A 12,863-nucleotide genomic window follows, 5' to 3' on the forward strand; every position below is an offset into this window, starting at 1 on the left:
GCAAGGGGGTCCTAGCCACTGCCCTGTCTTGCAGTGCCCAGGTTGTGCAATGATCCTCTGCCAGCCATTCCCTCAGAATCCAGAGTTGAGCAGCGTGGTAATAGTTCTTAAAGTGCGGAAATGCTAGACCCCTGCCTTGATTGGTGCTGTAAGGATGGCCCTGGCAACCCTAGGCGGCTTTCTGTTCCACACAAATAGCGATATGGTCTTAGACAGTGCTTTGACGAAAGGAATTCGGAACTGTCACAGGGAGGGCTTGAAAGTGATACAGCACCCTGGGGAGAGTATTCACTTTTACCGACTGAATTCCGGCCCACCATGAAACCCTAAGTGGGGACCATCGGTCTAAGTCCCTCTTCACACTATCCAGCAGTTTAGGATAATTATGTTTGTAGATCAGGTCCACCCTGCTCGTGAGTATCACCCCCAGGTACTTAATGCCTCCATCTAATATTTTTAGTTCCAGCTGTCCCGCCACTTTACCCAGAGACCCCCTATCTCCCGCTAAGAGCAACATTTCTGATTTTTTCCTTTATTTTTAGCCCTGATATCCCCCCAACCTCTTCCAGTTCTTGTATGGTCCGTACGAGGGAATTCTCGGGGTCTTCCAGAGCCAACAGCATATCGTCTGCATATGCAATAACTTTATGTTGTTTGCCCGCCATCTCTATCCCCGTTACCCCCAGCGTTTCCCTGATTTTAATTAGGAGAGGCTCTAAGAAAATAGCATAGAGGAGAGGGGAGAGGGGGCAACCCTGTTTCGTGCCTCTTGATATCTCAACCTTGTCCGTTACCTCCCCGTATATCGCTATTCTTATTGATGGGGAGTTGTAGTTTGCCTTTACCATGTTGATGTACTGCTCCCCGAACCCCATGTGTTTCAGCGTTCTAAAAAGGAAGTACCACTCCACCTGGTCAAAAGCCTTTTCGGCATCTAAGGAAAGCAATACTGACGGAGTGTGGGTGAAGCCTATTTTGTCCACCAGGTGGATAATCCTTCTTAAGTTGCCATAAGTTTGTCTTCCGGGAATAAAACCTGATTGATCAGTGTCTATTAGGGACGTCAGGAGGGGTGACAACCTGGCGGCTAGTACTTTAGTGTACATTTTTGCGTCTAAATTAATCAGGGCGATAGGGCGATACGAGCCTGGAAGGGTGGGGTCTTTGCCTGCTTTGTGGAACACCAGCACTTTCGTCTCGTTCATAGATGGGGTAATGTTGCCGCTATCCTTGAACGTATTGAGCAGTCTTGTTAATACCGGGACAAGAAGGTCTGCATATTTCTTATAGAAGGGGGGCGTAAATCCATCTGGACCTGGTGCCTTATTGTTCGGGAGGCCCTTAATTGCCCTGTGGACTTCTTCTTCCTTAATCCAGGAGTCCAGGAGTATTTTGTCTTCTTCCGATATTGATTGGAGAGGGAGGGATTGTACGAACCTAGCTTGTTCCTGTTTGTTCGGATTCTCCGTCGCAAAGAGGTCTTGATAGAAGGCTTTGAAGGCACCCCCAATGCCCCTGTTGCTTGTTTGCATCTCTCCTTGGGCATCCATCACTTTCAATATTGCCAATGCATTCTGTTTCCCTTTGAGTTGTCGTGCTAGGTATCTGTCCGCCTTATTGGCCTTGATATAGTAGCGTTGCTTCAAGTAGAGTAGGGATTTCTCCGCTTTTTGGTTGCGGAGCGTATCTAATTGTCCCTGCACGTGCCTTAATGCCTTCTTGAGGCTCCTAGTGGGATGAGCTACTATTTCCTCATGAATGTCCGCAATTTTCTTTTCCAATGCCCTCTCCCACTCATAAGTCTGTTTGTCCTTGGCGGCCTTTAGGGCTATTATGTGCCCACGTATTACTGCCTTAAAGGCCTCCCAAATTGACGCCAGCGGTACCTCTCCATTGTCGTTTATGTCGAAGTATTCGCTAATTCTTTCCCCCACTGACCCTCCCATCACTCTGTCTACCAGAATGTCAGAAGGCAACCTCCATCTCCAGAGGCCCCCTCCTCTGCCTGGGATCTGGAGGTCCAGGCATAATGAAGCATGATCTGAGATCATAATAGCGCCCAACTCTATCCCCTGGATTTTCCCCAACAGGCCCACCGACACCCAAAAGTAATCTATCCTTGACATTGTGTTATGCACGTAAGAGTAGAACGTGAACCCGCTGGCCTGACCCTTTTTTTCCCTCCAGACATCACGTAGCGCCAAATCTTCCATCTTTTGTTTAAGTTGTTTGGTTGGGGCACCCTGGACTTGGCTTCCCCCTGCGCTCATATCCAGCTTAGGTTGCCAGGCTAAGTTTAGGTCTCCTCCCAATATTATCTCCCCCTTCGCAAATCCCTCTAGTTTCCCTAGTGTGTATCTCAGAAAGCCATCCTGTCCCGTATTTGGTGCATAAATAGACGCTAGGGTGAGCCTGGAGCCATCTATCGTGAGATTTGCAAATGCAAACCTCCCCTCCTTGTCCACCTGTGTATCTACGAGGGCTGCCCCAATAACCCCCTCCACTGCAATCATGACCCCCGCTCTTTTTCCCCCCGCATTCGCCTGTGCCCATATATTGTACCCTTTCAGAAATATCTTTTTTTTATCTTGTGCTTTTAATATGAGTCTCCTGAAGGAGCAAAAAATCTGCCTTCTCCCTTCTAGCCAGTCCCTCCATTTTCTTCCTCTTCACCGGCGAGTTCAGCCCCCTTACATTTAGTGAGAAGATTCTAAGGTTCACCATCTCATCTATTCAGTTGCTAGTACCCACCTTCTCACTGTTTGTGATCCCACTCCCCCCCTCCCCGAGTCTCTCCCACCCGCCCTTCCATCAAACAGTTCAAACTTCCCCCAACCATTAACTGAAACTCAACTTCGATCCCGAGGAGGGCCCAGGCTCCTAAGGTTGCTAGGGCGTTACGCCTTTCACTCCTTGCCCTCTCATGACTCAGGACTACTTGTGCGGGGAATCCTAAACCCCACATCTCCCGCTGACCCAGATAGTGGCCCCACCGGAACCTCTGCCTGACCGCCACATAAATGATATTCCGTAATTCATTCAAATCCGTCCACACCCACCTACTCCATGCTATATAACATTCTCTCTATATTCCTTCAGAGTGTTCTATTTCTCACCCGCTGGATGTCGCGCTTTACCCTCCGCATTTTGTTTTTTCATATGCCTTACCACCTCCCATCCCCTAGGCCTCTTGTGAGAGTCTCCCCTGGCTCCGTCTCCTCTCACCTTGCCCTCCTCCGCTTGCAGGCCCGTTGTATGGAGACCTTCCTCACAGGTGGTCACTCTTCTCTGTTTGCCCTCCCACTCAAACAGAAGGCCAAATGGAAACGTCCACTTATATCTGATTCCTTTCGCCACCAGTGCTTTCACTAATGGGGCCATCTCCCTCCTTTTTAAAAGCGTCGCAGAGGCCAGGTCTTGAAACAGTTGGATTTCAACCCCATTCATCCTAATGCTGTCCAACTGCCTTGCCTTCCTCAAGATCAGTTCTTTTTGTGGATACGTTGAGAGGGCGGCCAGCACGTCCCTTGGCCTCTTTCCTGGGGCCCCCGATCTTTTCGGGCCCACCCTGTGTACCCTGTCGATTCCTATTCTCTCCGCGTCTCGCTCCTCTAATATGTCCCCGAAGACTTCCTGCACCGCTCTCTTAAGATCTTTGTCCAGCACCGATTCCGGCATGAATTTTATGCGGATATTGGACCTGCGGGAGTGGTTTTCAAGATCCTCGCATTGAATTTCCAGATTGTGGGTCAGCCTGACCAGGTGTTCCTGTGTTTCACTGTTCAGTTTCGCTTCCTCTTCCACATTGTGTACAATTCTTTCTAGTGTGTCCGTCCGTTCCTCCAGTTTAGCCATATCTAATCTTATCTCTTGGACCGCTTGCTTCATGTCACTTCTCATTGAGGTAAACAGTTCCTGCACCGTGGACATGAACTTGTCCTGGAGCTCCACGAACCAGGCCCGCATTTCGGCCTTTGTCGGCTGCAGGGAAGCCTGACTAGGGGAGGTGATATCAGGTACGTGTTCTTCACCCGGTCGGTCCTTTGAGGTCATTGATGCTTCTGAGGACCACATTTGCAGCAGGTTAGGATCCTGTCTGAGGGGTTGTGATGCGGTCTGTGATGCTCCACCCTTCCCCTTTGCCCGTGACATCTTCGCTAATTCGTGGGCAGGGGGCCGTACAGTCTCCCCTATGCTGGTAGTGGGAGCTATCGTACTGTCTTGTGGTGGCAATGGAGTACCACCTGCTCTGTGTCTCCTCACCAAAGTGCCGGGCCTCCGTGTTTAGTGTCGCTTCTGATGCAAAGACTCAATGCTGCCCCCCCTATGTTTGACCAGTGAGGCCCAGCTTCAGGAAAAATGTATTCCCCCCCCTTGATGCAACTGCTCCCCCCTTGCAATGTGCCACTCCGATGGCTATGAGGGCAGTAGAGGGGTGTCGCTGCGTTTTTGGCGCTGGAGCGGTACTTGAGGGCAGATCAGGACTACCCAGACCCACGCACAATGGGGGGAGGTGGAGTGCTTATGTTTGCACCCTCACCTCTGTCCCAGTTTTTCTTTACTCTGCTGCCTCTGGTTCTCCTCAATGGTCCTCCGCTCAACGCCTCCCACTCGCGGCCGTTGGTGCCACCTAGGAATCTGGGGGGGGGGACATCCCAGCCCTCGGCGGCGTCTCCCTGATTTGTGTCCCCCATGGGAGGGGGGGGCGGCACTCTTCCCGCTGTGTGCCGCTCGTCCCCGGGGCCCCGTGCCCCGGGCACCGCACACCTCGCCCACGGGAGAGGCAGGCGCGCGCCTCCGCACCGCCCGGGCTCCAGCCAGCGCTCGTGAATCCGCAGCCTCGAGCGAGCAAGTTGATTTTCATGCGCCCGACGTGGCGCAATACGAGCCTTTAAGCCCCCCCAGCCCCCTGCCGTTCTCCTCCTCTCTCAGCGCCACCAGTTGTCACCGCGGCCCGGCAGGAGTTTCTTCGGTGGGGGAGGGGCCGTCGCTTCTCACAGGTGTAACGTTCACCAAACCCGTGTTCCCCTCTGAAAACAGCAACGGCTCTGCACACGGCGCCTCACGGGACGTTCCGGCGTCCAGCTGTTAAATGCCGCACGGAAATATTCTTATTGTGGTGCTTTTTTGTTGGCGGCCAGGCGAGAGCACGATTAAAACGCGACTTCTCCTGCTGGCAGCCATCTTGGGAGTACACAGCTGTATTTTTAAATGTGCTGCCTCGTTAGCCCGTTAGACTAGCAGGGCAGGGTACTACAAAAGTGCCCCATTTTGTTTTTGGGTGAGACTTTTCGTGCAATGTGTCAGTGCTACAAGATGGTGGCAACTTTTCTCTTTTTTTAGAGGCTGCAAAACAGTGTAGCCATTTTACCAAACAAGTTGAACAGGAGCAGAATGGCTGCTTGATGTAGAAGTCGTGTGACTGGGCTGTTATATTTGTGGTCCGTCTTGTTCATGTTTCACAGCAAGAAGGGGCCAACTTTGGCTGTTTACCTACCAAGCTCTGACTCAATCTCACAAAAGCTTCCATGAATGAATGTAATTCAGGTTGAACTGAATGTGGGTATGTCAGACACCTCAATCCACATCCCTTTTTCTGTGCCTGGAACAAAGGAGTCTGACTACCCACCAATGATTGATTGGGAGGCTGCTAAATGTTTGAAAGGTTGCATGGGTTGTGGTTGGATGGTAAGGGTCAGCCTCAGACCGTGTATGTATACATCATTGTAGAGACATTAATCGTTCTTCCAAAATCTGCTCCTGAAAGTAGCTGAAAGGAGGAGACACAGCTGAGGATCCTTGAAGAAGCTCTGTTTCTGATCCACCTCAAGGCAAAGCCCTGCTCCTTACTAACCAAACGAAACCTGTATCAGGCGACAGTGTCCCTTGAGTTTGTATGTATAGTCTCATCTTCCTCCTGTAGCCTTTGCTTGCTCCCCTGAATCTCCTGGACCATGCGCGCCACTAATACCGAAGTAGGAGCTCCTGTTGTCCTATTGAAGATCAGGCAACCTTTTTTCTGCTACCTTAAATGCTGCTCGATCGCTGGATTTGTTAGACTGGTTCCTGCTGCTGTCCTTCATTCAAAGGAACTTGCATGGGCACGCCCGGCAGTACTAAGTCCTAAATGCAGCATCCACTGACTTGTCTTGAAGTGCCCAAATTAGGTTAGCTTGCTGCTATTCATCGTTTCTCCCACTAGCGGGTATTCCTTTTGTGGAGCCTGTGACCTAGGTTACATGGTAGGTTTCATCCTTCCCTTGGACTCTGTCTGGAACCTTAACCACTACCTGAGAACTCGCACATGCACCTTTGTCCCCTTGACCTTTTCTCCAAACTCCTGCAGCCTGATCTACACCTCTGCAGTCTTATGGTTCCTAATCCTTGCTGCGTCCAATCTTCAGTGCATAGGGGCTTGAACGGCAGACCTTTCCCTCAGGTACCTCAACTGGAACTCTGTCAGCATATGAACCTTACAATCTATGTAATCATTGCCTCTGAGCTTCTGATGCAACCGCTCTTGGACTGGATCTCTCCTGGTGGATTCCCTTGCCTACTTCATCATAATTAGTGCATCTCTGCAGTTCCCCTGTGAACTTGGTAACTTTTAACTGTTTTTCCCTCTAATTGGGAGCCACCTATTGTTCTCTGTATGCAGATGTTTCATCTATCTAAAACATTCCTTAAGTATTGACAGTGTGATGAATCTGACCATGTCCTCACTCCTTTCTCTGGAATAGCCTCTACTCATGTGACCAGGGGACGGCAGTCTCTTTCTAATCCTCACCCTGGGGGCTATTTGAGGGAGGACCACAAGGGGGTAGGCGACCCTCGGCAGTGGGGGGGGGGGGGGGGGTAGTGACATGACATCAGGTGAGGTACAATAGCCCCCTTTCCCTTTTAGGGATATTCACTCCATTCATCATGTTGTAATGGCATATTGCCATCACCCCCTTCAACAACTTGACAACTTCACTGACCATATTCCTCAATATCAGAAAGCAAATAAAGGAACAAAAACTGAAACGAGGAAGAGACAAGGAGCAATGATGATTATTCCTAATATGAACCAACACCAGCAGTCTAGTAGCTGGAAGAATGCGATTGACCCTACATGATTTAAAACCATGTTGGGAAAAGAAGAATAGGATTTGTCTCTTTACCCAGCTGAGGTGAGGACAGCCAAGGAGAGAGACGTAAGGTGGCTGGAGGTGCAGAAGATTTGCTACTTCCGATGTGGGTCGCAGCAGTCAGTCTTGCCGGGTCGTGGAAGGTCTAGAAATGTGGTCCAGCGAAGCTCACGGGTCGATATGCTGCCACTGAGACGCCGAGAACAGAAGAAGCTGCCAAGGGGAGCCGGAGGCGTGGTGGAAACGGACGAGTAAACAAAGTGCTCCACAGACCAGATGGTAAGCCGCATACTGACACAGGAGATGCAAGGGACCCCCAAGCCGCTGCTGAGAACTGGTGAGCCTGCTGAGAGGGCTGGGATGCTTTGGAGGGTGTACCAAAGGAAACAGTAGTACAAAGAAATAGCATACATATGGTCCAAAGAAACACTGAAACACTATGTATTGTAAAAAAATAATGATTTATTATAAATACATGTAGGCCAAGATAAATCTTGGGAAAGGAAAGTACTATCATATATCATATAAACACATTTATAAAAAATAACTTAATACTTATGGTATACAAACCAAAGTATAACCTTCTTAAGAATAGCAATCAGCAGTTCAAGGTCAGTCAAACTTAAAGATACACATTCAGAATGGCATAAAGCTATTCTTGGGTAGTAAAACCACAGTAGTTAGACTCTTAGAATTCCATCAGTAATTCAAGGGCAGCAAACCCTATTGGCCTTAACATACAGTGTTATTCAGTTACAGAGTCACTTGATCAGACCAACGCTGTTAAAAGTATCTCTTGCAACATATGTAACTTTCTTCTATTATGAATGGATACAGTTACAACACCAATGTTACTTTTAAGAGCACTGTTCAGAGGGAGTAACTTAACTCATATACTTTTTAGAGGGACTTTATGCTACTCAGGGATCGGTGTGAACACAGTAAACTATTTTAGAAGTGCACTAAAGCAATTCAGGGAAAACATAACCCAATATTACAGTTTAAGAAGAGCAACAGCTATTCAAGGTCAGTATAACCTATTGGTACATGAACTATCCACTACATAATAGCTAGTGATACCAAGGATACTTTTCAGAAGTGTAGAATACAGTTCTAAGGTAGGTAAGAACTCTAGCAGACCTTTAAGAAAGGCAATCGGCCGTTCAACATAAGTAAGGACTCATATACTTTTCAGAGGGGCCACAAGCCACTCCTAGACAAGTATTACCTCCAAGACTGTTTTAGAAATGCATTAAACACATCAGGGGAAGCCAAGCCCAATAGTACACTTCAAGAAGAACACAGTTATTCAAGGTTGGTAAACCCTATTGGTAAGTGTTTACACTCATTGAGTTAAGAATAATAAAACTTACCAACACTATTACTTTTAAGAAAAGTAAAACAACGTATATACTTTTTAAAGAAGCAACCAGCAACTTAATAGTAAATATGTAAACTTCAGGCCACTTTTTTACTTATTCTGTTACAGAGATACAGTTACCCCACTAACTTCTTTAGCAAGTAAATACTTTTCACACTTGTTATATTTTCAAGACAGAAGCCTTATCATCAAAGTCCTTCCCTAGTCTAGAGCATGAGTTTTCTCAGAGGCAGAAGAGATAACTAGTGGTCTAGCAGCCAGCTGTAGGCAGGTCGGGATAGGGTTCAGTTGCAGGAAATCAAAGTTCCAGAGGATATCTTTTCAGACAAGTATTCACTTCAGAGTTAGTTGAAAGTGTTCAGGGACTTCACAGAAGAGTCCCTATAGGCGTTCCAGCGTTAGGCCTGGGCAAACGGTATGGGCAAACACCCGAATCACACACTCACCCTCACAGGATCGAGACAAGACTTAAGGTAAGTATTACCCAAGCCACCACAGTACCTGAGCTAAGAAGAAGCACTTCTGGATGGTCGTCTTCACATTGCAGCAGCACAGGACTCGGTCACTGGAATCTCGGTCTGGTGACGGAAGAAACAGACACTGGAAGGGAACTTGCAGCAGCAGTCGGCAGAAAAGGCTGCCAACAAAGGATTCCTCAAGGCTTGTCACGGCTATGGATTTGGTGCCTTTTTACAGGAACCAGATGAAGAAAAAATATTGCTGGTCGGATTCTCTTCACTGTCTCAGTCCAGCACTCTGGTGAGGGGACTTCAGGGATTTGAATCGTGTCTCTGGAGGTCCAGCAGGAGTTACACCAAAGTTTTGCCAGGAAGCTGCACCGCACACTGGCTCGAGGTCCCTGGGTATTGGCTGTTTGCAGCCCAGCAAGTTCATAGCTCGTCGAGGGATTGCTCAAAATGCAGGTCTTCTTGAGACTAGTGGGTCTCACCAGCCTCTGCCTAGGAGTCGTCATCTTTGGGACCCCCAGATCAATTGGAAGGAAGAGTTAAAACAGGCTCTGGTTATGCAGTAGGCTCTCCGGTCCATGGAATTCATTACAGTCGTCTTTACCTCATCTTCCTTTTTTGATTCAGCTCCAGTGGTCGACGTGTCAGCAGCTTCCAGAATCGGAGCCCTTATCAGGATAATCTCTGAAAACTCTCCCTGCAGTTTACAGAAAGGGGTGTCTGGCTGTCCCGCCAGGACCCTCAGCTCACCAGTAGGAACTGTTTCTTTTCAGGCAAGCTGGAAGACAAACAGCCGCAGAGTCTTGGACTCCTCCCTCGCTTCCTGCCTTACAGACACTCTGGAGCCTCGACGGGGAACAAAAAGGACTCCTGCCGAAGACAAAGGTTCAACCAGGATCTTTCCCACTTAGGGCGGCAGAAGAAGACCTAAGAAACAACAAGTAGTCTTCAAAATGGCACAAAAAAGGAGCTCACCATTAGCAGAATGTTTCCCCTCCTATGCATTACCGCGGCTGATTTGACAGCCTGCGAGGAATATGACCTAAAAGTTATTAAGGTAAAACCACTGCCACCAGCCATTCAAGTTACCTTGCAATTGTAATAAAAGTTTTACCAGGTAAGTGAGAAAGGGGATACGTTGTATCTCCCCAGCACTCCACATAAGGTGGGGTGTGCTGGCTCACTAAATAGCATGCAAAGGTGAATGGTAATCCCACTCTACTTCTTGGGAACACTAGTTCACCCAAGAGATAATAGAAGAAATTGCAAAGGCAAACCCAAAGGGACAACCCAGCCTAATCCCAAACGCTATAAGGAACTAGAAATCCTTACACACACTACGCAGAGACATAAAAAGGTCACACATAAAAAGAGTAAAAGACTAGGTGAACGGGGAAAAAGATTCTCACTCACCTAAGGACAAGGAAAAATAATGACCAAGTCCAAACAAAAAGTTCTGGGGTTGACACAGGTGAGGAAGATTTATCATAAATATAAATATCTTACCTAACAGGAACCATATGAAAGAGCCTGCCAGGGGAGTATATTGGGGGTTGTTGTGTGAGTCTGAGAATCCCAAGGAAGATTCATGCCTTCAGGATTTGTGGATTACATTGAATGTGAAAAAGACTTGAGGAAAGGAGATGTTAGGCAAGATTGTATGCAGTACCCTTTGGAGACAATACAACAACCCTGACCTCCTGGCAATAGAAACCCCAACTTTGGTATAAGTCTGCACTACACAGGTTGGTAGTGTGTGGAGCAGCCAGGCTTATCTCTAGGGGGGGTCAATGTGAGCTGTAGGGGAGTTGCACAGAGATTCACAGTGACAAGTATTCAAATAAACGCTTAGACACAAGGTTTCTTGAGTAAACAATTATTAATTTATTTACCAGTCAGTTAGAATAAGCCTTGTTCAGCAGGGAGCAATATAAAACCACACACAAATACACTGCAAAAATACACACTCTTAGTTATATAAATGAGCAAATACCCATTTGGGATGTCACACAGGCACTACCTACACCCTCAGGTGACTTCAATAGCTAGGGTGCTGTTGGCATTAATATATCACTGTTGCATTTAGAATATTCTTGAGAGTAATGTTGAAGAGAAGAGAGTTCAGAATAAAACAAGTATTCACGCAGTTATTCTTAAGTTGGTAAGTACTTTCAAAATAACTCCCCAATGCAAAGTAAGTTAACGCTGTCCTGGAAGGAAGGCAAACCACATAAACATAAGAGAAGTCATTCAGGGAGCCTAGGGCAGCCAATGTTAAGTTAGCAAAAGTCAAGGTGAACTGAAGCACTTCTTGCAGGTAAGTAGAAAGTATTTTCCAATGTTTGAAAAGTCTTGGTAGAATAGAAGAAAATCAAAGTAGGGCCACAAACTGATTAGGCTTGTGGAGTAAAGAAGCTGCAAGCAACTCTACACATGCAACCAAGCAAATCTCCAAGGAGGACAAGTGGCTACAAAACAAGAGGTAAGTTCTCTTAGACTTTACAGTATCTTTCGGTTGAAGAAAAGTGCAGCAGATGACTTGTGTTCCTGTGCAGCTCTGCAGATCTCACCGTTCCTGGGCCTCAGTCGTGGGGACAAGAGGGAGGACTTCTGGGGACTCCTGCACTGCAATGGGACGGGCACCGCTCGCAACCGGCAAAGTTCAAACAAGTGGCTGTTCAGTGTTTCAGCTCCTCACATCTACCGCAAATAGCAACACTGCGGTTCGTGGCTGTCGAGATGGGCTTTCCTTGCTTCTGGGGTCCCGCACTCTATTGAGTCCTGCTTCCTGGGAGTCCGGAGGATCTTCCTGGAGCCCTTGGCCAGCTTAAAAGCAACGCACACGAACTTGTGTTCCCCTCCCTGGCGATCCGGTTCCAGCAGCAACTGCAGTGGATACTCAACCAGCTGTCAGTCACCCAGCAGGGTGGCTGTCCTTGCCGGACAGCCAGCCGGCCAATCACCTAAGAGTGCATTCCTGTCTCCTAGGAGACTAAGAACAGGGAGTTTCAGGCACCTCCCTTGCTTCCTTCCCCCGCCAGACACCCTGGAGCCAGAGGCGGGCTTCACTCGTGAATCCCGCCAAAGGCAAAATGAACAAAGGGACCAAACCTGGTTTGGCGCGCAGAGTAAATCTCAAGAAGGACCTTTCCACAAAGAAATGGCGAAAAAAGATGACTGGGGCCATTTTGACAAAAATAGCACCCATGGGTGCTTTACCATGGCTGCGAACGAAGCCCGTGGTAAAATCCTATAAAGGTAATAAAACGTGAACCACTGCCACCAGCCATTCAGTGAGGAAAGGGTAACACATTTTTTTTTTACATAAGAAGCTAGACAAAAGGGATACTAGGTAACCTCTCCAGCACCCTATTGTAAGATAGTGTGTGCTGGATCTAGAAAGTTCCAAATGTAAGTAAAGTCTATTTCACTTTACTGCTCTGGGAAACAGTAGTTTATCCCAGAGAAGGTATTTAAACCTTTGGGAGATCTGACTTCCCTGTGTCACTGCACTGAAGGTGCTGTGTGACACAATGAAAAAGATGATGCCTATGGAGTTTGTCAGACTCCACAACCAAAAGAAACACAGTGTACAAAATCACATTAAAACACATGAGAGAGTGGGGAAAGGGTCTCTCTCCAGGTTAAATAAATGAAGGGTCTCTAAGGTAGAGGGAATTAGCACATTTCTGAGAATTCTCCCTAACAGGAGACATTTCCCCTACAATAAGTTACAACATCAAGAGGAGGGGAGTTGTCCTTTTGAGCTACAAAGAATGTGGTTATTCTTTTGAACTTTGGTTTTGGTGGAGAGAAACCTGGCGAAGGGATTCACTCCCTGGGACGGTGAACGTTATCGTTATTTGTTAGGAACTTTTGTTGGAT

At 47.7% G+C, this 12,863-nt stretch overlaps 1 protein-coding gene across 4 annotated transcripts in view; it reads left to right on the forward strand.

Moving 5' to 3' along the window:
• Window positions 1–12,863, forward strand: part of MTOR (mechanistic target of rapamycin kinase) — a 2,476,747-nt gene that overhangs the window by 136,035 nt on the left and 2,327,849 nt on the right. The window lies entirely within an intron of this gene.

The sequence above is a fragment of the Ambystoma mexicanum genome, chromosome 8 (genome assembly GCF_040938575.1).
Source record: "Ambystoma mexicanum isolate Mex_15411 chromosome 8, UKY_AmexF1_1, whole genome shotgun sequence".
Lineage (NCBI taxonomy): Eukaryota > Metazoa > Chordata > Amphibia > Caudata > Ambystomatidae > Ambystoma > Ambystoma mexicanum.